General features: G+C 43.3%; 1 protein-coding gene across 1 annotated transcript in view; it reads right to left on the reverse strand.

Annotated features, from left to right (window-relative positions):
* Window positions 1-20,300, reverse strand: part of LOC120043322 (growth hormone receptor-like) — an 82,081-nt gene extending 61,781 nt beyond the window's left edge. The window contains exon 1 of the mRNA XM_038987974.1: window positions 19,937-20,300. The gene's annotated coding sequence lies outside the window, so the exon portion shown is untranslated. The remainder of the gene's footprint in view (window positions 1-19,936) is intronic.
* Between the last annotated feature and the right edge of the window lie 5,827 nt (window positions 20,301-26,127).

Here is a 26,127-nt window from a genome sequence, read left to right on the forward strand (position 1 = left end):
ATCCAACCAACTACCTACCTCATCCCCATATTTGTTTTTCTGCTCTTTTGCACACCAGTATTTCTACTTGCACATCCTCATCTGCACATATCACTCCAGTGTCAATTGCTAAATGATAATTACTTCGCCACTATTGGCCTATTCTTTGCCTTACCTCCTTACTTCATTTGCACACACAGTATACAGATTATTCTATTGTGTTATTGACTGTACTATTGTTTATCCCATGTGTAACACTGTGTTGCTTTTGTGGCACTTTCTATTCTGGTTCGAGACAGTTTACGCTGTTCTGTGAAGGGATTTGTATACAGCATTGTATGAGATCTTCAATTTCTTGGCAATTTCTCGCATGGAATAGCCTTCTTTTCTCAGAACAAGAATAGACTGACGAGTTTCAGGTCTTTGTTTCTGGCCATTTTGAGCCTGTAATCGAACCCACAAATGCAGATGCTCCAGATACTCAACTAGTCTAAAGAAGGCCAGTTTTATTTCTTCTTTAATCATGACAACAGTTTTCAGCTGTGCTAAAAATTGCATAAGGGTTTTCTAATGATCAATTTGCCTTTTAAAATGAAAAACTTGGATTAGCTAACACAACGTGCCATTGGAACACAGGAGTGATGGTTGCTGATAATGAGCCTCTGTACGCCAAATGTAGATATTCCTTTAAAAACAAAAATCAGCCGTTTCCAGCTACAATAGTAATATACAACAATAACAATATCTACACTGCATTCCTGATCAATTTGATGTTATTTTAATGGATAAAAAAAGTGACCCCAAACTTTTTAACGGTAGTATGTATATATATATATATATATATATATATATATATATATATATATATATATATATATATATATATATATATATTGCTCAAAAAAAATAAAGGGAACACTTAAACAACACAATGTAACTCCAAGTCAATCACACTTCTGTGAAATCAAACTGTCCACTTAGGAAGCAACACTGATTGACAATAAATTTCACATGCTGTTGTGCAAATGGAATAGACAAAAGGTGGAAATTATAGGCAATTAGCAAGACACCCCCAATAAAGGAGTGGTTCTGCAGGTGGTGACCACAGACCACTTCTCAGTTCCTATGCTTCCTGGCTGATGTTTTGGTCACTTTTGAATGCTGGCGGTGCTTTCACTCTAGTGGTAGCATCAGACGGAGTCTACAACCCACACAAGTGGCTCAGGTAGTGCAGCTCATCCAGGATGGCACATCAATGCGAGCTGTGGCAAGAAGGTTTGCTGTGTCTGTCAGCGTAGTGTCCAGAGCATGGAGGCGCTACCAGGAGACAGGCCAGTACATCAGGAGACGTGGAGGAGGCCGTAGGAGGGCAACAACCCAGCAGCAGGACCGCTACCTCCGCCTTTGTGCAAGGAGGAGCACTGCCAGAGCCCTGCAAAATGACCTCCAGCAGGCCACAAATGTGCATATATACAAATTATATATACAAACAATAAAAAAATAAAAAATGAGACATTGGATCATATGGTCACCTGCCATGGCTACATATTATACATTACGTGTGAAACATTATATAAGGATTATATAGAGATTCAATTAATGTGATGTGGGGGGAGATTCTCCATATAGTCAATAAAAGGTTGCCAAATTCTGTAAAATGTCTTTAACTTATTCCTCAAGCAGTAAGTGATTTTCCCCAGTGGGATACAACTATTAACTTCCGATAGCCACATTGCAACTGGCAGGGAGGAATCCAATTTCCATTTCAAGGCAATACATTTCTTGGCAATCGCTAGCAATATTTCTGTTAGCTTTATAGTATGGCTTTGCCTAAGATTGGTGTTAGTAAAGTTGCCCAGTAGACAGACCTCCAGGTCTAAAGGGAATGCAACCCCGTGAATTGAGGATATGGTATCGCATACCCCCTGACAGAAACCGTGTAGTTTTGATCACTGCCAAGTGGAATGGAGGAATGTTCCTTCATCTGAGCCACATCTAAAACATAGGGAGGAGATATCAGGGTTGAACTTGTGCAGTCTAGATGGGGTGATATAGAGCTGATGGAGGAAATTAAACTGGATCAGTCTGTATCTGGAGTTCAATGTGGATGTAACACCATCCCTGCATAGGTCACTCCATAGACCCTCATCAAGATCAATACCCAGATCTTTTTCCCATCTAAGTCGGGATTTATCTAGCTCAGGCAGTGTTAGTCCTGACATAAGAGCATCGTAAACACGGGAAATGGTCTTGAACAGTGGTTGGTCTGCGTGGCAGAGTTGTTCAATAGGTGACATCTTAGGTAGGTTCCATTGTCCCTTGAGAGTCACCCTAATAAAGTTTTGTAGTTGTAGGTAGCTAAAGAAGTCCCTGTTAGGCAAGTGGTATTTCTGTTTCTGTCACACCCTGGCCTTAGTTATCTTTGTTTTCATTATTATTTTAGTTAGGTCAGGGTGTGACATGGGGAAGTTTGTGTGTTTTTGTATTTTGAAGTGTTTTGTTGATTTTCATTAAAAGAATGAACACTAACCACTCTGCGTTTTGGTCCCCACCTTCTGTCAGCGAGGACAGCCGTAACAGAAACACCCACCACAAGAGGACCAAGCGGAGTGGAGAAGGGCAGTGACAGCAGCAGAGACAGACAGAGGAATGGACATGGGAAGACGTTTTGAACGGCAAGGGTTGCTACACATGGGAGGAGATCCTGGCTGGAAAGGATCGCCTCCCATGGGAACAGCTGGAGGCAGCGAGGAGAGCAGAGGCAACCGGAGAGAGGAACCGGAGGTATGAGGGTACGTGGCTAGCACGGAAGCCCGAGAGGCTCACCCAAAAATTTCTTGGGGGGTGGCTAAAGGGGAGTGTGGCGAAGCCGGGTTGGATACCTGAGCCAACTCCCCGGGCTTACCGTGGAGTGAGAGGGCGTCGTACTGGTCAGACACCGTGTTATGCGGTGGAGCGCACGGTGTCCCCAGTACGCGTGCTTAGCCCAGTGCGGGCTATTCCACCTTGCCGCACTGGGAGGGCTAGGTTGGGCATCGAGCCGGGTGCCATGAAGCCGGCCCAACATATCTGGCCTCCAGTACGTCTCCTCGGGCCGGCGTACATGGCACCAGCCTTACAGGTGGTGTCCCCGGTTCGCCTGCATAGCCCAGTGCGGGCTATTCCACCTCGCCGCACTGGCAGGGCTACGGGGACCATTCAACCTGGTAGGGTTGGGGAGGCTCGGTGCTCAAGAGCGCGTGTCCTCCTTCACGGTCCGGTATATCCGGCGCCACCTTCCCACCCCAGCCCAGTACCATCAGTGCCAACACCACGCACCAGGCTTCCAGTGCGTTTCCAGAGCCCTGTTCCTCCTCCACGCACTCTCCCTGTGGTGCGTGTCTCCAGCCCAGTGCCTCCAGTTCCGGCACCACGCACCAGGCCTACTGTGCGCCTCAGCAGGTCAGAGTCGGCCGTCTGCCCAGTGCCATCTGAGCCATCCGTCTCCCCAGCGCCATCTGAGCCATCCGTCTCCCCAGCGCCATCTGAGCCATCCGTCTCCCCAGCGCCATCTGAGCCATCCGTCTCCCCAGCGCCATCTGAGCCATCCGTCTCCCCAGCGCCGTCTGAGCCATCCGTCTGCCCAGTGCCGTCTGAGCCATCCGTCTGTCCCGAGCCATTAGAGCCGCCCGTCTGTCCCGAGCCGTCAGAGCCGTTAGTCAGTCAGGAGCCGCTAGAGCCATTCGTCAGTCAGGATCTGCCAGAGCCGCCAACCAGACAGGATCTGCCAGAGCCGCCAACCAGACAGGATCCGCCAGAGCCGCCAACCAGACAGGATCCGCCAGAGCCGCCAACCAGACAGGATCCGCCAGAGCCGCCAACCAGACAGGATCCGCCAGAGCCGCCAACCAGACAGGATCCGCCAGAGCCGCCAACCAGACAGGATCTGCCAGAGCCGTCAGCCAGCCATGAGCAGCCAGATCCGTCAGCCAGCCATGAGCAGCCAGATCCGTCAGCCAGCCATGAGCAGCCAGATCCGTCAGCCAGCCATGAGCAGCCAGATCCGTCAGCCAGCCATGAGCAGCCAGATCCGTCAGCCAGCCATGAGCAGCCAGATCCGTCAGCCAGCCATGAGCAGCCAGATCCGTCAGCCAGCCATGAGCCGTCCAGCCAGGATCCGCCAGAGCCGTCCAGCCAGGATCCGCCAGAGCCGTCCAGCCAGGATCCGCCAGAGCCAGCCAGCCAGGATCCGCCAGCCAGCCAGGATCCGCCAGAGCCAGCCAGCCAGGATCCGCCATTCAGTCCGGTGCTGTCCCTCAGTCCGGAGCTGCCGTCCCTCAGTCCGGAGCTGCCCCTTATCCTGGTGCTGCCCCTTATCCTGGTGCTGCCCCTTATCCTGGTGCTGCCCCTTATCCTGGTGCTGCCCCTTATCCTGGTGTTGCCCCTTATCCTGGTGCTGCCCCTTAGTCCGGTGCTGCCCCTTAGTCCGGTGCTGCCACTTAGTCCGGTGCTGCCACTTAGTCCGGTGCTGCCCCTTATTCCAGTGGGGTTAAGAAAGCGGGTAGTGACTATGGTGGGGTGGGGACCACGACCAGTGCCAGAGCCGCCACCGTGGACAGACGCCCACCCAGACCCTCCCCTAGACTTTATGCTGGTGCGCCCGGAGTTCGCACCTTAAGGGGGGGGTTATGTCACACCCTGGCCTTAGTTATCTTTGTTTTCATTATTATTTTAGTTAGGTCAGGGTGTGACATGGGGAAGTTTGTGTGTTTTTGTATTGTCTAGGGCAGGGGTGTCAAACTCATTCCACGGAGGGCCTAGTGTCTGCAGGTTTTTGGTTTTTCCTTTCAATAAAGCCCTAGACAACCAGGTGTGGGGAGTTCCTAACTAATTAGTGATGTTAATTCATCAATCAAGTACAAGGGAGGAGCGAAAACCCGCAGACACTCGGCCCCCCGTGGAATGAGTTTGACACCTGTGGTCTAGGGTGTTGTATGGTTTAGGGGGTTTAGTAGAGTAGATGGTTTAGTGTTCAGTGTAGGTGTCTAGGAAAGTCTATGGTTGCCTGAATTGGGTCTCAATTAGAGACAGCTGGTTATTGTTGTCTCTGATTGGGAGCCATATTTAAGGCAACCATAGGCTTTAGCTGTTTTGTGGGTATTGTCTATGTGTAGTGTTTGTGTCAGCACTATCTGTATTTCTAGCTTCACGGTCGTCTGTTTGTTGTTTTGTTTCATTTTTCTTCTTATAATAAAGAGAAGATGTATTTTTCACGCGCTGCGCCTTGGTCCAATCTCTCACCCAAAGACGATCGTGACAGTTTCAGCTGATCAAAAGAACTCCCTCCTCGTAACAATGATCCAGAAGAGTGATCCCCTTATCAGACCATGGTCTAAAGTCACTATTCTGGAAAAACATAGGAATCAATCTATTGTTCCATAAAGGGGTTTTAGGGGAAAGGAATCCCCCTCGTCCGAACAGCTCATGCAGTTTGCACCATGCCAGGACAGAATGTATGATTAAAGGGTTGTCTGTGATGGTTTTTATAGATTTTCTGTTCCATTTGTAAAACAATTCTGCCCCAGTGTCATCATTTACCTCAAGCTTTTCAATGTTCAACCATGAGGGAGAGGGACCATTGTCAAACCTCTGAGCCAGAAACCTAGACTGTGCAGCCCAGTAGTACATTCTAAAATTGGGGAGGTTTAAGCCCCCTTGACTGTAATCAAGGGTCAGTTTATCCAGGCCAACCCTAGGGGTTTTGCCGTGCCAGATAAACCATCTGGTCAGCTTGTCGAGAGAGGAAAAGAATGCTGCGGGAACAGGGATAGGGAGAGATTGAAACAGATATAGAAATCTGGGCAGGACATTCATTTTAATTACATTGATTCTACCCAGTAGGGTGAGAGGTAAGTCCATCCATTTACAAAGGTCACCCTCCACCTTTTGCAACAAACTGGCCAGATTGAGTTTATAGAGGTTGTTCAGATTACCATCCACCATTATGCCCAAATATGTGAAGCCCATAGGCGACCATCTAAAAGGAAACTTGTGCTTGATGGTATGATGGTCAAAGACAGACAATGGTAAGATTTCACTTTTATCAAAATTGACCTTATATCCAGAGAAATAACTATAACACTGTAGTAGGATCTGCAAGTGAGAGAGGGAGTGTTCTGGGTTTGTTAGAAATAAGATAAGGTCGTCCGCAAAGAGTGATAATTTATGGGTATGGGGGCCCACCTCAAAGCCATGTATGTCAGGGCACGTTCTAATAGCCTCAGCCAACGGTTCGATGGCGAGGGCAAAGAGGTTGGGGCTAATTGGGCAACCTTGTCTGTTCCCCCTATAGAGAGGGAAAGAGGAGGAAGTAATCTCATTGGTAGCAATCCTAGCTTTAGGAGATTTGTAGAGTGATTTTATCAAATTTACAAACACGTACCTAAACTAAACTTTTCCAAGACGCGAAAGAGGTATGGCCATTCAACCCTATCAAAGGCCTTTTCAGCGTCGAGGGAGACTGCGACACTAGGTATTTTGTTTTTGTTAGCAAGGTGAATTATATCAAAGAACCTTCTGAGATTATTGGAGGACAATCTATTAATTATGAAGCCAGTCTGATCTGGGTTGACCAACAGGGGAAGACATGACTCCAGTCTCTTAGATAGCATCTTGGTGACCAGTTTACAATCTGTGTTAAGGAGAGAGATTGGTCTATAGGAGGCGCAATTTAGCGGGTTTTTCCCTTTCTTGTGGATTACAGTAATCACTGCTTGAGAGAAAGACTCTGGAAAGCAGTTGTCTTCCCTGGCTTTTTTAAGTACCTCCATAAGGTAGGGGACCAACAGCTCCCTAAATTCTTTATAGAACTCTGGAGGGAAGCCATCCTCCCCAGGAGATTTATTAGAAGGTAAGGATTTAATGGCCTCCAACAATTCAGGAACTGAGAAGTGTTCACTCAGGCGCTCGCTGTCTTCCCCTGACAGGCATGGGAGGTTGAGAGAGGAGAGAAAGCAGTCGATCTCTGATAGATTATCGCTTGATTGGGAAATGTAGAGGTCTTCATAGTATTTCTTAAGTATTATTAATTTCAGTAGGGTCAAAATGGAGATGAAGTAATCTAAAGACATTCTGAATAAACATATGGTCATCGAAGTTAGGAGCATAAATATTCAATAGGGTCCAAGACTCTGAAAACATATGCCCCTGCACCAAAACAAACCTGCCAGAGGGATCAGAGATGGTGTTGTTGACGCAGAAGGGGATGTGTCTACTTATCAAAATTGCAGTTCCTCTTGCTTTGGAGTTAAAAGAGGATGCAAAAACTTGTCCTACCCATTCCCTCTTCAATTTCTTGTGTTCACTGGCTGTAAGATGTGTTTCTTGTAAAAACACAATGTCAGCCTTTAATTTCTTAAGGTATGTATAGACTATTTTCCTTTTAAATCGGGCTGTTAAGACCTTTTACGTTGAATGTGACATATTTTAGTGGATTAAGCATAGGTTGGGTTTCAAATATGTAACTGAATGGAAATCTATCATATGTAAATAGTTAGGAAATGTTTAAACTTTGGTTTGAACACAGAAGTGACCTGTGTCTCTTTAGGAAGGAAACAATAAACATAGAAAAAAGGAAAAAAATAAAATCCCACCCACCCCGATTGTCAGACTAAAACAACAATCCCAACAATCAAACATGAATACACTTGTAGAGATATGTTGCTGCTCGCTTTCCATCTTGCTCTTACTAGCTAAACCTTGGCGAAAACTAAAACCTGCGAGCTCTCTAAGTTGAAAACAAACGTTGTGAATAGACATTTATGGCTGAATATTTACTGCTCACGGTAAGGGCTGCTTGAGTCTCTTTTCGAAAGATTAACATAAATGAGGGGGAAAGCATATTTGCGTCGCCCAGTGGATATGGACTAAACCAAAATATACTCTCCTATAAATGTAATAGAACTCACCCCGGAAAGATACGGTTAATTGAAAATGTACAAATCAAGTATAGCGACCGGAAGATATCAGCAGTTCAGTCCGGATAAGAGAAAACAAACAAACTGCATCTTATCCCCCAGAGAGACCGTCCTGGCTCAGACGTTGTTCAGTTCTTTGAGAAAAGTGTACACTTCTCCCGGTGTGTTGAAGAGATGGCTTTGGCCTTTGTACTGAACTTTCATCCTCGCAGGCTGGATGAGGTAGCCGGTGATGTTCTTCTCCTTCAGTGCTTTGGTGGCAGGTCTGAACTGCTTGCGACGTCTGCCGAGATCCTCGCTCATATCCGGGAAAAGGCTGACCCTCTTGCCATAGATGGTGATGTCCCCTTTGGCTCTTGCGAATTGCAGTATCTTCTCTCTGTCTTGGAAGCGGAGGAACCTGATCAGGACGGCCTGTGGGGGCTCATCTGGCCGGGGTGCTGGAGGTCATTTTGCAGGGCTCTGGCAGTGCTCCTCCTTGCACAAAGGCGGAGGTAGCGGTCCTGCTGCTGGGTTGTTGCCCTCCTACGGCCTCCTCCACGTCTCCTGATGTACTGGCCTGTCTCCTGGTAGCGCCTCCATGCTCTGGACACTACGCTGACAGACACAGCAAACCTTCTTGCCACAGCTCGCATTGATGTGCCATCCTGGATGAGCTGCACTACCTGAGCCACTTGTGTGGGTTGTAGACGCCGTCTCATGCTACCACTAGAGTGAAAGCACCGCCAGCATTCAAAAGTGACCAAAACATCAGCCAGGAAGCATAGGAACTGAGAAGTGGTCTGTGGTCACCACCTGCAGAACCACTCCTTTATTGGGGGTGTCTTGCTAATTGCCTATAATTTCCACCTTTTGTCTATTCCATTTGCACAACAGGATGTGAAATTTATTGTCAATCAGTGTTGCTTCCTAAGTGGACAGTTTGATTTCACAGAAGTGTGATTGACTTGGAGTTACATTGTGTTCCCTTTATTTTTTTGAGCAGTGTATAAATGAGACAAATTACAGGCAGTAGCCTACAAGTAGCAAAATAGAATTAAATTGATTAAAAATTAAAATGTATTTCAATATAATTGACATAAAATATAAACAGTAGGATATAAGCCTAATGCAGTCATCTCGGTTTTCATTTGAATAATTTTTTTATACTTCGCTTGTTTGTATCAATTGCAAAGACACTGGCGACTTTTTTTGTTGGCAACTTTGTTCAGTGAGCAGGTCACAGAGATACGGATAAACCATATGATTCTACGTTTAGTGGAGATCTTCTGTGTATAAAGTGATGTGGGAGGGCAATCTGTTCGCAAAGCGTTTACTTTAAACGTTATTACTACTATACAGTCCACAAGGGCACCATCCGTGAGATGGTTGTATGGATAAGTGGCTGGCGTTCGAACGTTGGTGCCAAAATAAAGGTATTGTTCCTTTTCAGAGATCTCTGGTGGCCATTTTTATATTATAACGGGGTCTTTTTCGAGCAGGGCCGTTAATTCTCCACACCGAAGATGTATATGGCAGCTATTTTAGCGTGTCATGTAGGAATTTATGGTTCCACTCCAGTGGCTCATCCCATGGCAGTGCGGTTTTTAAAAAGGTGTGCGCCGTCTCAGACCGGTTTCTAAGCCTTTTGCGCCCACTTGGGATTTGGTTTTGGATGTGCTGTTTGAGGGCCCCTTCGAACCGATGGAGCCTGTGCATCTGAAGATCCCCTCCTATATGAAGTTTGCGCTTGGCGACTCAAAAGTAACGTTGCGGCCTTCAACCCTAAGGTCATGACTATGTCCTACAGGTACAGCTTTTTCACTTTTCGCCTCCTCCATTTGCTTCTGAGGAGCAGCGGAGGTTACATGTCCGGTGTGCAGTAGGAGCGTTACACATGTACATTGAGCGGACTAGGGGTGTCCGTTTGTGTGACCAATTTGTCGGCTGACCTGGTGCAATTTCATGGTTCCTTTGACTCCAGTGAGTTTGTTTGGCACAGCTTCCTCGTTCCTCAATCCAAAAGAACTTGATACTCGATCCACTCTTCTCAAGTATTTTGAAGAGCTCCTTGGGAGTCTGCATATCTTCCTCTCCATTAAATGTGTTTGTCTGCACAATGTTTCACAGCCCCACCCACACCATCTGGTGCCCCCTTCCCATGAGCCTTTTCAGAAAAGTTCCAGGTGATTTGTTTGAATCCGTAAATATATGGCACAGTGCTGAGTAGGCATATGTTCTTCTTGTTTCTGTATTGGGTGACGGGACCATCGCTCATCATGTGGAGTCATGATTTGTGGATTCTTGTTCTTGACATCTCTTAGGACAGGCTCCAGGTGAGCCCAGACTGCTATCTCATCATGTCTAAGGGAGTCAGATATGGTGGCGTAGGACTGGCTTCCCTCTGATGTTTATGCAACACTTGCATGGATCGTAGCCTGCTGTCTACTCCCCCCAAAGTGGAACACCTGTATTTCTGTGGCCAATTAGCAACTGAGTCAGCAGTAATCTATGTCCTGACGATACAGGCATTTTCTTGATAGAGGCATCAGCAAATTGACCCTCAATTAACTTCTCTAGGGTAGGGGGCAGCATTCAGAATTTTGGATGAAATGCATGACCAAATTAAACTGCCTGCTTCTCTGGCCCAGAAGATATGATATGCATATAACTGGTAGATTTGGGTAGAAAACACTCTAAAGTTTCCAAAACTGTCAAAATAGTGTATGTGAGTATAACAGAACTGATTTGGCAGGCGAAAACCTGAGAAAAATCCATTCAGGAAGTTTTTTTTTTTTTTTTTAGTTTTCTATTCAATGCCATTACAGTATCCATTGACTTAGGACTCAAATTGCAGTTTCTGTGCCTTCCACTAGATGTCAACAGTCTTTATAAATTGTTTCAGGCTTGTATTCTGAAAAATGAGGAAGTAAGAGCAGTCTGAATGAGTGGACCCTAAAGTGTCACAGAGCTTTTTCATGACCGAGAGAGTGCCTTTCTTGTTTACCTTTTAAATTGACGACGTTATTGTCCGGTTGAAATATTATCGATTATTTAGGCTAAAAACAACCTGAGGATTGAATAGAAACATCGTTTGACATGTTTCTATGAACTTTACGGATACAATTTTGATTTTTTTGTCTGCCTGTTTTGACTGCGTTTGAGCCTATGGATTACTGAAGAAAACGCGCAAACAAAACAGAGGTTTTTGGATATAAAGAGACTTTATCGAACAAAAGGAACATTTATTGAGTAAATGAATGTCTGCTGAGTGCAACCATATGAAGATCATCAAAGGTAAGGGATTCATTTTATCTCTATTTCTGACTTGTGTAACTCTTCTACTTGGCTGGTTACTGTTTGTAATGATTTGTCTAGTGGGCTATGTTCTCAAATAATCGTAAGGTATGCTTTCGCCGTAAAGCATTTTTTAAATCTGACACCGTGGTTGGATTCACAAGAAGTTAATCTTTAAACCTATGTAAAATATGTTTCGTTTTCTGAATATTTATAATGAGTATTCCTGTATTTGAATTTGGCGCCCAGCAGTTTCACTGGCTGTTGAAGAGGTGGGATGCTAACGTCTCACGTACCCAAGAGAGGTTAAGAAACAGAAAAAAATTGGTTATTTATGCAAATGTATTTTCAGTACAAAACTGACAAAGAACACCCTTATCCTACAAAAACGTGTGTTTTTACTTACAAGGAGATAATATGATGTATTTGTGTGTAAAAATAATAATAATTAATATTATTTGTAACTTAAATTTGTACATAATGTTTCTGCCACCGTCTCTTATCACCGAAAAGAGCTTCTATATAACAGGACAGCGATTACTCACCTCGTACTAGAAGAATAGTTTTTCTTTAACGAGTCAGATTTACTTGATACACCCGACAAGGCCCTCATCCCCATCATTCGCAGGAGAAAGAGACGGAGATATCGGGGACGTAGGTTGGGGTGCCTTGTAAGGATCCGACGGCGAGTGAGTAATCTGCCTTTACCATCGGTCCTATTAGCCAACGTACAATCATTGGATAATAAAAGAAACTAACTACGATCACGTATATCCTACCAGCGAGACATTAACTGTAATATCTTATGTTTCACAGAGCCGTGGCTGAACGATGATATGAATAACATACAGCCGGCGGGTTTTACGCTGTATTGGCAGGATAGAACAGCCACCTCTGGTAAGACAAGGGGTGACGGTCTATGTATATTTGTAAACAACAGCTGGTGCACGAAATCTAATAGTAAGGAAGTCTCTAGGTTTTGCTCGCCTGAGGTAGATAATCAAATGATAAGCTGAAGACCACACTATTTACCAAGAGACTTTTCATCTATATTCTTCGAAGCTGTCTATTTACCACCACAAACCGATGCTGGCACTAAGACCACACTCAATGAACTGTATACGGCCATAAGCAAACAGGAAAACGCTCATCCAGAGGCGGCGCTCCTAGTGGCCGGGGACTTTAATGCAGGGAAACTTACGTACATACCCTAACCAGAAGCCATGGGGATTACAGTCAACATCCGCACTGAGCTAAAGGGTAGAGCAGCCATTTTCAAGGAGTGGGCTCTAACATGGAAGCTTATAAGAAATCCCGGTATGCCCTCTGGCGAACCATCAAACAGGTCAACATTCACAAGGTCGCAGGGCCAGACGGATTACCAGGATGTGTACTCCGATCATGCGCTAACCAACTGGCAATTGTCTTCAATGATATTTTCAACCTGTCCCTGACTGAGTCTGTAATATCAACATGTTTCAAGCAGACCACCATAGTCCCTGTGCCCAAGAACACTAAGGTAACTTGCCTAAATGACTATCGACCCGTAGCACTCATGTCTGTAGCCATGAAGTGCTTTGAAAGGCTGGTCAAGGCTCACATCAACACCATTATCCCAGAAACCCTAGACCAACTCCAATTTGCATACCGCCCCAACAAATGCACAGATGATGCAATCTCTATTGCACTCCACACTGCCCTTTCCCACCTGGACAAAAGGAACACCTATGTGAGAATGCTATTAATTGACTACAGCTCAGCGTTAAACACCATAATGCCCTCAAAGCTCATCACTAAGCTTAGGACCCTGGGACTAAACACCTCCCTCTGCAACTGGATCCTGGACTTCCTGTCGGGCCCCAGGTAGTAAGGGTGGGTAACAACACATCCACTACGCTGATCCTCAACATGGGGGCCCCTTAGGGGTGCGAGCTCAGTCCCCTCCTGTACTCCCTGTTCACTCATGACTGCATGGCCAGGCACGACTCCAACACCATCATTAAGTTTGCCGATGACAACAGTGGAAGGCCTGATCACCGACCACGATGAGACAGCCTATAGGGAGGAGGTCAGAGACCTGGCCGTGTGGTGTCAGGATAACAACCCCTACCTCAACGTGATCAAGACAAAGGAGATGATTGTGGACTACAGGAAAAGAAGGACCAAGCACACTCCCATTCTCATCGACGGGGCTGTTGTGGAGCATGTTGAGAGCTTCAAGTTCCTTGGTGTACACATCCCCAACAAACGATAATGGTCCAAACACACCAAGACAGTCGTAAAGAGCGCACGACAAAGCCTATTCCCCCTCAGGAGACTGAAAAGATTTGGCATGGTCCTCAGATCCTCATAAAGTTCTACAGCTGCACCATCGAGAGCATCCTGACTGGTTGCATCACTGCCTGGTATGGCAACTGCTCGGCCTCTGACCGCAAGGCACTACAGAGGGTAGTGCGTACGGCCCAGTACATCACTGGGGCCAAGCTTCCTGCTATCCAGGACCTATATACCAGGCGGTGTCAGAGGAAGGCCCTAAAAATTGTCAAAGACTCCAGCCACCCTAGTCATAGACGGTTCTCTCTGCTACCGTATGGCAAGCGGTACCGGAGCAGCAAGTCTAAGTCCAAAAGGCTTCTTAACTGCTCCTACCCCCAAGCCATAAGACTCCTGATGAGCTAATCAAATGGCTACCCAGACTATTTGCATTGGCCCCCCCCCCCCATTTTACGCTACTGCTACTCCCTGTTTATTATCTATGCATAGTCACTAACTCTACATATTACCTCAATTACCTCGACTAACCGGTGCCCCCACACATTGACTCTGTACAGGTACCCCCTGTATATAGCCTCGTTACTATTATTTTACTGCTGCTCTTTAATTATTTGTTACTTTTATTTATCTATTTTTTACTTAACACTTATTTTTCTTAAAACTGCATCGTTGGTTAAGGGCTTGTAAGTAAGCATTTCACTGTAAGTTCTACACCTGTTGTATTCGGCGCATGTGACAATTAAAATTTGATTTGAACATATTGACATCATTCAGTACAACAGTTTAGTCATATGGTGTAATCGGAATTTCTGGTGACTCCGAATGATAATTTTGGTTACACCATATGACTTTCCTCACCTAAACATGTTTTAGAGGCAACTGCTTATGCACCCATGTGAACACTTGACTTTGGCATCAAGTATGTATCTTGAGTATCTAAATTAAATATAAGCTTTTCCGGTAATTCATCCTTTTTATTGGTTTGTAGTAGTCGCACCGAATTATCAGATGTTGGGGGTAAAACCTGACAGGGAGTGGAAATGTAAACTTATCAAACATTTACGAGAGACTTGCTTACCTTTATTCTTAACCAAAGGGTATCTCACAGGCATCTTAATGATGTCACATCCTGTCACGTGATTACCATTATGTGATTTGATCCAAAATTGTGACTATGTCGGTCGCACCGAACGATAGTCATGATGGCTATTTTTCCGGACAAAAGTATTTAAAACCTTTCTGCCTAACCTGTCTTACCCATACAGACGTATAGTGCAATAGACCCTTAAAAATATCATGCCAGAATAATAATTTGACAGTTTTGTTATGATTTGAGATGTTTTATTAACATTTATATAGATTGCATTTGTCTTCGGACAGTTGTATGACTTTAGAGCACTGAAAGTGATAGTTTTGTTCACATTTAACCATTAACTATTTTAGGACTAAATAAAAGAGAAGGGGCATAGTTACATAACATAAAATGTGTATAAATTGGTTGTTGATTTTAATATTTAATTCGGACCACAAAATATGCACGTCACATCATTGACGCAAATGTCTGCAATCCAGAATTCCATCCTTAGTTTTTTTGTTACATTGCATCTAAAACACATCGCTATGACTTCTCACTGCTCTTAGCATTGTATTACTGAAAGAACATTAGATGTGGCTTTTACATTAATATTGTAGGCTGGCTAGGCCTAACTCATTTGTATTGGAGCAAGACAGGGCCGGTTCTAGCAGTGTGCAATACAATACATTCAATGTATAGCACTCAGATTTTATTGTAACACCCACCACCCACATAAAATTAGGGCTGTGACAGTGATGGAATTAAAACAAAAATAATTAAATATTTAACCTTTCATTTACCTAGGCTGACGGTAATTGGCCAGCCAAATGACCGCAGTCTCTGTAATAACCGTTCAAATAGCAAAGAAATATAAATACATATAATTTTTTTGCCACACATTTTCTCCTCTCCACTCCTGACTGCATGTGCTGCCATAGATATAGAATGAATAGAACAGGCATCCCTATTCAAGTTAATGATGGCATAATGGGTGGACTGGCGGCCATTGTTGTGTACCCATAGGCGCAAAGCTGGAAGTAAATGCAGGAAGTATACCCATCAATATGTGCTGTGATTTGTTGATTCAACTCAACTGACATTACAAAAAATACTTTCCAATACATGAGCCACATCAGTTAACATCATTTGATTGAACATTCTACATTACCATGGAAATGAATGCAACACAGCCATTAAGGCAGCCATTAAGAGTGTACTCATGAGTTTACCAGTTCGAATTGCCAGGGTTAGATGTTCCAAGCCCATTTCATTCTATGCCTATGTGTGCTGCTGCTGCACCTTGCTTACACCTTTCTGTGTGTGCTAGTTTGCTACAACAACTTGCTTGTTTCAGCAAGAAGCAACAAAGTTTCATCATGTTGTTAAGAGTCAATGTCACTGCAGAAAAGGACTAAACCGCACGAATGGTCGGCTTCAGTCAGGTGTTTGTCCCCGCCCACAAAAAAACGGTTACCATGGTTATTTTATTTTCATGATGGTTTTCATCCATAACCATCAATTACACTGTAATTGTGCCAGCCATACATAAAATTAGATTTTCCACTTTTTTCTCACCTTTCTTTAAACATTTGTAAAAGGCGTAGTTTGGGTAGAGATCTAACCAATCCACATTTCAAGTATTTATAAATGTAGTAACATAAATGAAAAGCCCTTGTCAACCCACTCTGTACCCAGAGGACCACTCAGGCTGACCCCTGTCTCAGGGGGACTAGTGTTAATGTAACATAAAACAGAGAACCCTCCTCTCCTCTCAATCTTTACTGCTGTTCCCACACACACTGGGATTGACAGGCCCATCATTGCAGCCTGAGATTGGAGTGTTTGTGTGTTCATTTAAGGATTTTTAGAGAGCTGGACTTGTAAAAGGTAGATTTAATGGTCTATGTGGTGGACGAACACTACAAATAGAGCTGATGGAACTGGTCTCTTTTAAAAAGCGTCTGTCGTCATTTATAAAACTCTGTTTTTAGCCACATGCAGCACATTACATATGGCAGATAGCCTGCTCGCCCGTCCATTACAGAGAAAGACAGCGGAGGTGGCCTCTGAAGTCCAATGCTATTCACTATACTAATTTCTAAAAGGTCCCTATTGCTGTCCTCCGCACTGACCACTCAGACGTAGTTACAAAAGGGGGAAACAAAATTTGACGTCTGTAAAGCCTATGCTATATTCCATTCAGCTCATTTCTGCTCAACCCGTACCTGATTCTGAATAGTGAATGACCATGCACTAGACCGGGCGTAGTCAAGAACTAATTTGACAAGGTCTGGTCCCAGAAACTCCCTAGATGGCAAAGGCCCGAATAGATATTGTCATTTATCAGCATAGTAACCAACCCCCATCTCGCAACCCATGCGATCCCAAACTGTTCAAACAGTTTACACCCTTTTTGATGGTGGAGAGAAATATGTTCTTTCCTGCAATTCTACACATTTTGCCATGCATTATGTGTGTTCATATGATACCAGGGGTCGAAGCCCAACTGAGTTTCCCCCCCCAAAAAACGTGGCCCGTATTAACCCCGTTCTGGGTCCGGATCCAGCACGTGGTCCGCCTGTTCAGTATGGGGGCACTAGACCTCCACTCCATAGATTAACAACAGAGAGATAATGGAAGCCCTCTCTTATCAGCTCTCCAAACAACACATTTAAAATATGTATTTTTTTCACTCCAATATTGTGTTATTTTTTCTGATAAAAATAGGCTAAATAAAAATATGGTTAACAATTTACAGTATCACTCAGCCAGTGGTCTCATTTTTCTTGGTCATGTAACAATGTACACACGTACGCACACATGCAGGCAAACGCACACCACACACAATTCCTTCACCTTATCATGGCCACCTGGCAATGATGTGAGATGTGGTATTGGTTTCCAATGCAAGAGTCTCCCCAATGGATATTACCCCCATGGCTGAGGCAGGGCTGTATATGTGTAGTGGCGTCTGCGTGTAGGCTAGGAATAGGGCTGGGCAATATATATCGTATTTTAAGATTTACCGGTATGGATCCACATACTGGTATGGATATTTACAATAAGATCTATAACAATATTTTGATATAGTGCTAAATAAATGAAAAGTGGTCCAAATTGGACTACTTCACAGTCAGTTTTGTTCTAGTTTGGTTGAGCAATCAGAATGGAGGAAGACCATTAAAACCATTTAGAATTTTTGCTGTTCATCCACTAGTACTCCTAAAAAATGTTTATAACTTTTACCATTCTGAAACATGAAATACCACTATACCGTCCAAAATGTGAAAAAATATTGTGATATGTGTCACGCCCTGACCATAGAGATCCTTTTATTCTCTATGTTGGTTAGGTCGGGGTGTGACTAGGGTGGGTTATCTAGGTTATTATTTGTCTATGTTGGCCTGGTATGGTTCCCAATCAGAGGCAGCTGTTTATCGCTGTCTCTGATTGGGGATCATATTTAGGCAGCCTTTAGCCACTGGGTTTTTGTGGGATCTTGTTTGTTTGTGTGTAGTTGCCAGTTGCACTGCATTTGACTTCTGTATTGTATTGTTCTGTATTGTTTTGGTGAGTTTCTTTAATTAAACATATGGAACTCTATGCATGCTGCGCCTTGGTCCGTTAATTATACAATCGACCGTGACAATATGATATTTGGCCATATCGCACAGCCTTTGCTAGGCCTAACATGCTGACCAGACCGCCTGCGTTGCATATGCGAGCGGTGCAAAATAAATGTACACATACATGTTATTCAATCATTTCATCCAAACTGCTTGAACACGCACGTCAACGGGTGTCTGCGTAGCCAGACCCTAAAATAGAACTTAGTTCTATTTGATGCTTGACGTGCTGCAAGTCCCGCCTCTCCCATCTACTCATTGGTTTTTAAGAGCATATACACACGTGGGGGATTGAAAGATGAACGAGCTCCTCACTCCAGTTGGTGGCGGTAATGCATCTTAAAGTTGGTTGCCAACCTCCATATAAAATCAGAAGAAGAATGAAGGAGGAGAGATTAATCAAAGAAAACTAACTAAAAACTAACTATGACTCATAAATGGGTAAAAATTCTAAAAAGATCCAGCAAAGAAAATTACCATATGTATTTCAGGTAAATTGGCAACCCAATGTTTATCTCCCAGGACAAATGAGCTAGTAACAGCAAGATAGCTAAATGTCCATGAATGTTTCCAATGTGTTTCAAACTCTCCCCAAATTAATAGAGTTGGTTCACGGTAGGTTTTGGTATTTTAACCTGCGTGTCATGAACGCGTCTGGTGGGGATAGACAAAATCAACATGGGCACAATGGGGCACATTGCCGCACACAGCTACACCTGCCCAACAAGACAGGAATCAAAATGATTTGGACATGATGTTACACCACCATTCCATTCCCAACTATTGGGGAATAGATCAAATAGACCATGGATCACATTCCTACGGTAGATGCACCCACAACATTGCACCTCAAGAATGATCAATAAAGAACATAGAATATTGTATACTTTCATAACTGCTATTGCATAGCTTGTAGCCTGTTTAATGTAAACTTTTTTCTTTTAAATGCATGAAGTATCCTATTGCATGCATTGCCTGTTTTTTTAAATGTATTCCTGCACATTCATCATATTTCCCATGCAAAAACCTAGCCTTTGAATGACCAAAAAATAATTATGGTTTTACAACAACAAAAAATATGACATGGTTTGTTTATGCCCTGCATGCAATAGGTCACTCCATGCATTTGGAATTGTAATGCAATAGGTCAGTTCCATACTTCACATTTGGATTTTGTGTCGTTGCCATTTTAGACTAGGCTATCATCCACAAACTGTCAACAGGGGTCGGACTCGGAGCCCTGTGAAATCAATAGGGATTTGAGAATTTTTAACTATTGAAGCAAGAATGGTAGAGCATAATGATGGATTAAAGCGTGTTTAACTAGTGAATTCCAGAGGTGTGACCTTGTTAAAACTACTGAACTTCTTATGGAAACCGAAACACTCTAACCATCTCCATCTGCATCTTTCATGCAAAAATAAATACCAAACGCTAACATCGCAGAAACGTGCACCACACACACGTGCCTCATAATCGCTTAGGGCAGATCACTCAAAATAATGAAAATAACTCGTTTCCTTTATATTTTCCGCAAAAAGAAAGAAACAGCTTTCATCAATAATATGGAACAATACAATTGAATGTAGCAACACGATGTTTGATGTTGAACAGCGACTCATCAAAACTTTTTGCTAGTGCCAGTCTGCGAGATTCATCCCCCGTAAAGCATTGAGAAAACATCTAAAATGAAATTCATTTTTATAATAGGCAGACAATTGCATGCATAATTATATTATATACGCACTCACCTAATACTATGTTGTCAGCTGGAAAAATGCGTGAGTGGTGTCGACTTCTTAAAATGTGTTCATCTGACAGAACCAGGACAGACACAACTGGTCCGCCTTTTAACTCCACGATGTAGCCTACCCCCTCAACGGACGATGTAGCCTTAATAAATAAAACAATCTAATGTTAACATTACCATACTTCAAGCTATGAGTGATCACTACTAACAGCTATGAATTTAGATTTATTCCTCTATACGACCAAATTGACACTATCGCTATATTATTTCGTCTGGGATAAAAACAAGTACGACAGGGATTCTTAGAGATACAGTCAGCTCCGGGCTCTCTCAACAGTCAAGCGTGAGAATAAGCGCCCCCGTCCGGAAAATGTTCACGAAATTTCTCCGCGAAATCAAGAGGGTGAGATACATTTGATATCGTCAGCATTTCTAGAGATAACAAGCAGTGTGTTTTGTAAATGTGTTCATGTTATGTTCATACCTATGAATTGAATTGTAGCCTATAATTTCCAATCTCATCACGGACAATTATAGCTATTTAGCAACTTTTCAACTACTTACTACTGCTACTTAGCATGTTAGCTAACCCTTCCTCTAACCCTTTCAGCTAACCCTTCGCCCAACCCTAACCTTTTAACCTAACTCCTAAACTTAACCCTAACCCCTAGCCTAGCTAATATTAGCCACCTAGCTAGAATTATTAAACATAAAGAACGTTTTGCAAATTCGTATCATATTGTACGTTTAGCAAATTCGTATCATATTGTACTTTTTGCAAATTCGTAAATATACTACGAATTGTAATTTTTTACATATCATACGAAATTGGTGATGGACATCTACAAATGAATACCTACCATACGAAACATGTCATACTAAATGGAGTGTCTCGGATTTATGTACAGAATAATACGAAATGCTCTGAGTATAGCTTGAGTATAGCTGCAGGCCTTACACAAGTTAAGATTTCATTCACAAAATGCCTTATGAACTAACACTCAGACTTGATTCTGTCTGAAATTATACCTCAAGTCTGTAGCTTGACAGCACTAGTACCTATTTCTATCATCCTTCAATAACTGTTTGAATAAATCAGGATGTTCACTGGCATCAAATACAATGTTTTTGGATCACTAGAAAGAAAAGAGATGGATATATTCCCGTGGGTGAAATCATGGGACATCACAACATTACAAACTACTGGAGTCTATGGAGTCAGACTACTAGAAGAGATGAACAACGCCTTTTATATTCAAACTACAGAACGACTTGAAAGAGAAATATACCAAATACATTTACATATTCAATTTATTTAACAAAACAAACTATGACAAATTACATAATTACAGCAACACAATGAACACAACACATCACAGGAACTGAATGGCTAATGAGAGTGGATTATGATTGTACACTCTTAGGAAAAAAGGTAATAAGTAGAACATATAGTCTACTTGTAAGCGGTGCGTAACTGGCAGCAGGGAAGTCAGGCGCAGGGGAGCAGAAATGGGTAACAGTCGGAGCACTTTAACCTCTTGTGCAAGGGGGCAGTATTTTCACGTCCGGATGAAAAGCGTGCCCGTAGTAAACTGCCTGTTACTCAGGCCCAGAAGCTAGAATATGCATATAATTAGTTAATTAGTTAATAATTAGATTTGGATAGAAAACACTCTAAAGTTTCCAAAACTGTTAAAATTATGTCTGTGAGTATAACAGAACTCATATGGCAGGCAAAAACCTGAGGAAAATCCAACCAGGAAGTGGGAAATCTGAGGTTTGTAGTTTTTCAAGTGATTGCCTATCCAATATACAGTGTCTATGGGGTCAGATTGCACTTCCTAAGGCTTCCACTAGATGTCAACAGTCTTTAGAATGTTGTTTCAGGCCTCTACTATGAAAGGGGAGCGAATAAGAGCTGTTTGAACCAGGGGTCTGGCAGAAAGCCTTGAGTTTAGTCACGCGAGCGGCCGTGAACACGAGCTCCGTTCCCTTTAATTTCTAATGACAAAGGATTTGTCCGGTTGGAATATTATTGAAGATTTATGATAAAAACATCCTAAAGATTGATTATATACATCGTTTGACATGTTTCTACAAGCTGTAATGGAACTTTTTTGACTTTTCGTCTGGACTTAGTGCTCGCGCCTTGTGCATTTGGATTACTGGACTAAACGCGCGAACAAAAAGGAGTTATTTGGACATAAATGATGGACTTTATCGAACAAAGCCAACATTTATTGTGGAACTGGGATTCCTGGGAGTGCATTCCGATGAAGATCATCAAAGGTAAGTGAATATTTATAATGCTATTTCTGACTTTTGTTGACTCCACAACATGGCGGGTATCTGTATGGTGGCTGAGTGCTGTACTCAGATTATCGCATGGTGTGCTTTTGCCGTAAAGCTTTTTTGAAATCTGACACAGCGGTTGCATTATGTCTTCAATTCTATGCATAACACTTGTATCTTTCATCAACGTTTGTGATGAGTATTCCTGTAAATTGATGTGGCTCTCTGCAAAATCACCGGATGTTTTGGAAGCAAAACATTACTGAACATAACGCGCCAATGTAAACTGAGATTTTTGGATATAAATATGAACTTTATCGAACAAAACATACATGTATTGTGTAACATGAAGTCCTGTGAGTGCCATCTGATGAAGATCATAAAAGGTTAGTGATTAATTTTATCTCTATTTCTGCTTTTTGTGACTCCTCTCTTTGGCTGGAAAATGGCTGTGTTTTTTGTGACTAGGCGCTGACCTAACATAATTGCATGGTATGCTTTCGCTGTAAAGCCTTTTTGAAATCGGACACTGTGGTTGGATTAACAACAAGTGTATCTTTAAAATGGTGTATAATACTTGTATGTATGAGGAATTTTAATTATGAGATTTCTGCTGTTTGAATTTGGCGCCCTGCACTTTCACTGGCTGTTGTCAAGTCGATCCCGTTAACGGCATTTCAGCCATATTAATAATGCAAAAACAAACGGCACCCAGAACAGCAAAATACGGGATGAAACAACCCGTCGCCAACCAGTCAGAAATGCACAAAACACTTACAACAAACAGACATGGGGGGAACAGAGGGTTATATACACGTCAAATAAGGAGGGAATGTAAACCAGGTGTGTGGGAAAACAAGACAAAACAAATAGAAAATGAAAGGTGGATCGGCGATGGCTAGAAAACCATCGACGTTGACCGCCGAACGCCGCCCGAACAAGGAGAGGAACCGACTTCGGCGGAAGTCGTGACACTACTTCCTTTGCAGATGTTTCTACCTACAATATACAACAATAAGATCAGTCAAATCACTGTGTTTGTGTGTGTCTGTGTGTTTGTGTGTGTGTCAAATCAAATCCAATTTTTATTGGTCACATACACGTGTTTAGCAGATGTTATTGCAGGTGTAGCGAAATTCTTGTGTTTCTAGCTCCGACAGTGCAGTAATATCTAACAAGTAATATCTAACAATTTCACAGCATGTACCCAATACACACAAATCTAAGTAAAGGACTGTAATTAAGAATATAGAAATATATGGAAGAGCAATGTCAGAGTAGTATAGACTAAGATACAGTAGTATAGTATATAGATATGAGATGAGTAATGCAAGATATGTAAACATTATTAAAGTGACTAATGTTCCATTTATTAAAGTGGCCAGTGATTTCAAGTCTATGTATATAGGCAGCAGCCTCTATGTGCTAGTGATGGCTATTTAACAATCTGATGGCTTTGAGATAGAAGCTGTTTTTCAGTCTCTCTGTCCCAGATTTGATGGCCCTGTACTGACCTCGCCTTCTGGATGATAGAGGGGTGAACAGGCAGTGGCTCGGGTGGTTGTTGTCCTTAACAATCATTTTGGCCTTCCTGTGACATCGGGTGCTGTAGGTGTCCTGGAGGGCAGGTAGTTTGCCCCCGGTGATGCGTTGGGCAGACCGTTGGGCAGACCCTCTGCAGAGCCCTGTGGTTGCGGGCAGTGCAGTTGCCGTACCAAGCAGTGATACAGCCCGATAGGATGCTCTCAACTGTGCATCTGTAAAAGTTTGTGAGGGTTTTAGGTGCAAAGACACATTTCTTCAGCCTCCTGAGGTTGAAGAACTTGAAGCTTTCCATCTTCTCCACTGCGATCCCATCGATGTGGATAGGGGGTTGCTCCCTCTGCTGTTTCCTGAAGTCCACGATCATCACCTTTGTTTTGTTGACATTGAGTGAGAGGTTATTTTCCTGGCACCACACTCCCAGAGCCTTCACCTCCTCCATTTAGGCTGTCTCGTCATTGCTGGTAATCAAGCTTACTACTGTTGTGTCGTCTGCAAACTTGATGATTGTGTTGGAGGCGTGCTTGGCCACGCAGTCATGGGTGAACAGGGAGTACAGGAGGGGGCTGAGAACGCACCCTTGTGGGGCCCCAGTGTTGAGGATCAGCGAAGTGGAGGTGTTGTTTCCTACCTTCACCACCTGGGGGTGGCCCATCAGGAAGTCCAGGACCCAGTTGCAAAGGGCGGGGTTCAGAGCCAGGGCCTCGAGCTTAATGATGAGCTTGGAGGGTACTATGGTTTTGAATGCTGAGCTATAGTCAATGAACAGCATTCTTACATAGGAAATCCTCTATTGCGCCTCTTCAACCTCAGGAGGCTGAAAAAATGTGGCTTGTCACCAAAAACCCTCACTAACTCTTACAGATGCACAATCGAGAGCATCCTGTCGGGCTGTATCACCGCCTGGTATGGCAACTGCACCGCCCATATCCGCAGGGCTCTCCAGAGGCCCTCAGATTGTTAAACAGCCGTCACTAGCACAGAGAGGCGGCTGCCTACCTACAGACTTGATATCATTGGCCACTTTAATAAATGGAACTCTAGTCACTTTAATAATGCCACTTTGAGAATGTTTACATATCTCGCATTACTTATCTCATATGTATATACTGTATACTGTATCATACACTATCTATTCTATACTATCTATTGCATCTTAGCCGCTCTGTCACTGCTCATCCATATATTTTATATTTATATATTCTTATCCCATTCCTTTACTAGATTGTGTGTATTAGGTTTTGTTGTGGAATTTGTTAGATATTATTTGTTGTTGTGAAATTGTTAGATATTACCTGTTATATCCTGCTGCTCTGACGGATCTAGAAGCACTAGCATTTCGCTACACTCGCAATAATATCTGCTAACCATGTGTATGTGACCAATAAAATGTATTTGATTTGATGACATGATGCGCACTCATTGGGATGGCATGGGAGAGCACAAAAAAGCCATAGACTCTGCCTCTGTAATAAAGTCAGAGGCTGAGAATCCCAGGAGAGTGTGGAGACAGTAAGGGCGATTCCTTTCACCAGTGCCTTGACATTTACCTTCGCACCCTTGAGCCAGACTACACTCAATCATAGGACCTACTGAAGAGATGAGTCTTCAGTAAAGACTTAGAGGTTAAGACCGAGTCTGCTTGTCTCACATGGATCGGCAGACCATTCCATAAAAGATGAGCTCTGTAGGAGAAAGCCCTGCCTCCAGCTGTTTCCTTCTAAATTATAGGGACAATACGGAGGCCTGTGTCTTGTGCCCGCAACGTACATGTAGGTATGTACAGCAGGACCAAATCAGAGAGATAAGTAGGAGTAAGTCCATACAATGCTTTCAAGGTTAACAGTAAAACCTTGGAATCAGTCATAGCCTTAACAGGAAGCCAATGTAGAGAGGCTAGCACTGGAGTAATAGGATCAGATTTGTTGGTTCTAGTCAAAACCTCTAACACTAAATGGGAGACTGGGGGCTGAGTGGAGGGTAACATACAGTAGCTGTTGTTTGAAGAGATGGTTTGTGAGTCTGATTTTAAATATGCAAATGGGGTGATGGATACTCCAGGGGTTTCAGGGAAGTGGAACTGAGTGGAAGACTCCGAAGACAATGTTCCCAGTGCCCATTCTGGTGTTGGAGGTGATAAGGAGGCCGGAGTCAGATCAGAAGAGTGAGTGACAGGGGATTTAGGTGTGCAGCATGTCAGAGGTAAGAAAGAGCCAGGACATGGAGAGATTTGTAGGTGAGCAGTGGAGTCGGTGGAGAGACGGATGTGATGTTTTTCCAGGTTTTGGTGTGGATGTAGGGAAAGTTTGGTTTCCAGTGGTGTGAAATAAAAGATCCAAGGATAAAGAGAACAACGAT

The sequence above is a fragment of the Salvelinus namaycush genome, chromosome 1, assembly GCF_016432855.1.
Source record: "Salvelinus namaycush isolate Seneca chromosome 1, SaNama_1.0, whole genome shotgun sequence".
NCBI classification, from domain to species: domain Eukaryota; kingdom Metazoa; phylum Chordata; class Actinopteri; order Salmoniformes; family Salmonidae; genus Salvelinus; species Salvelinus namaycush.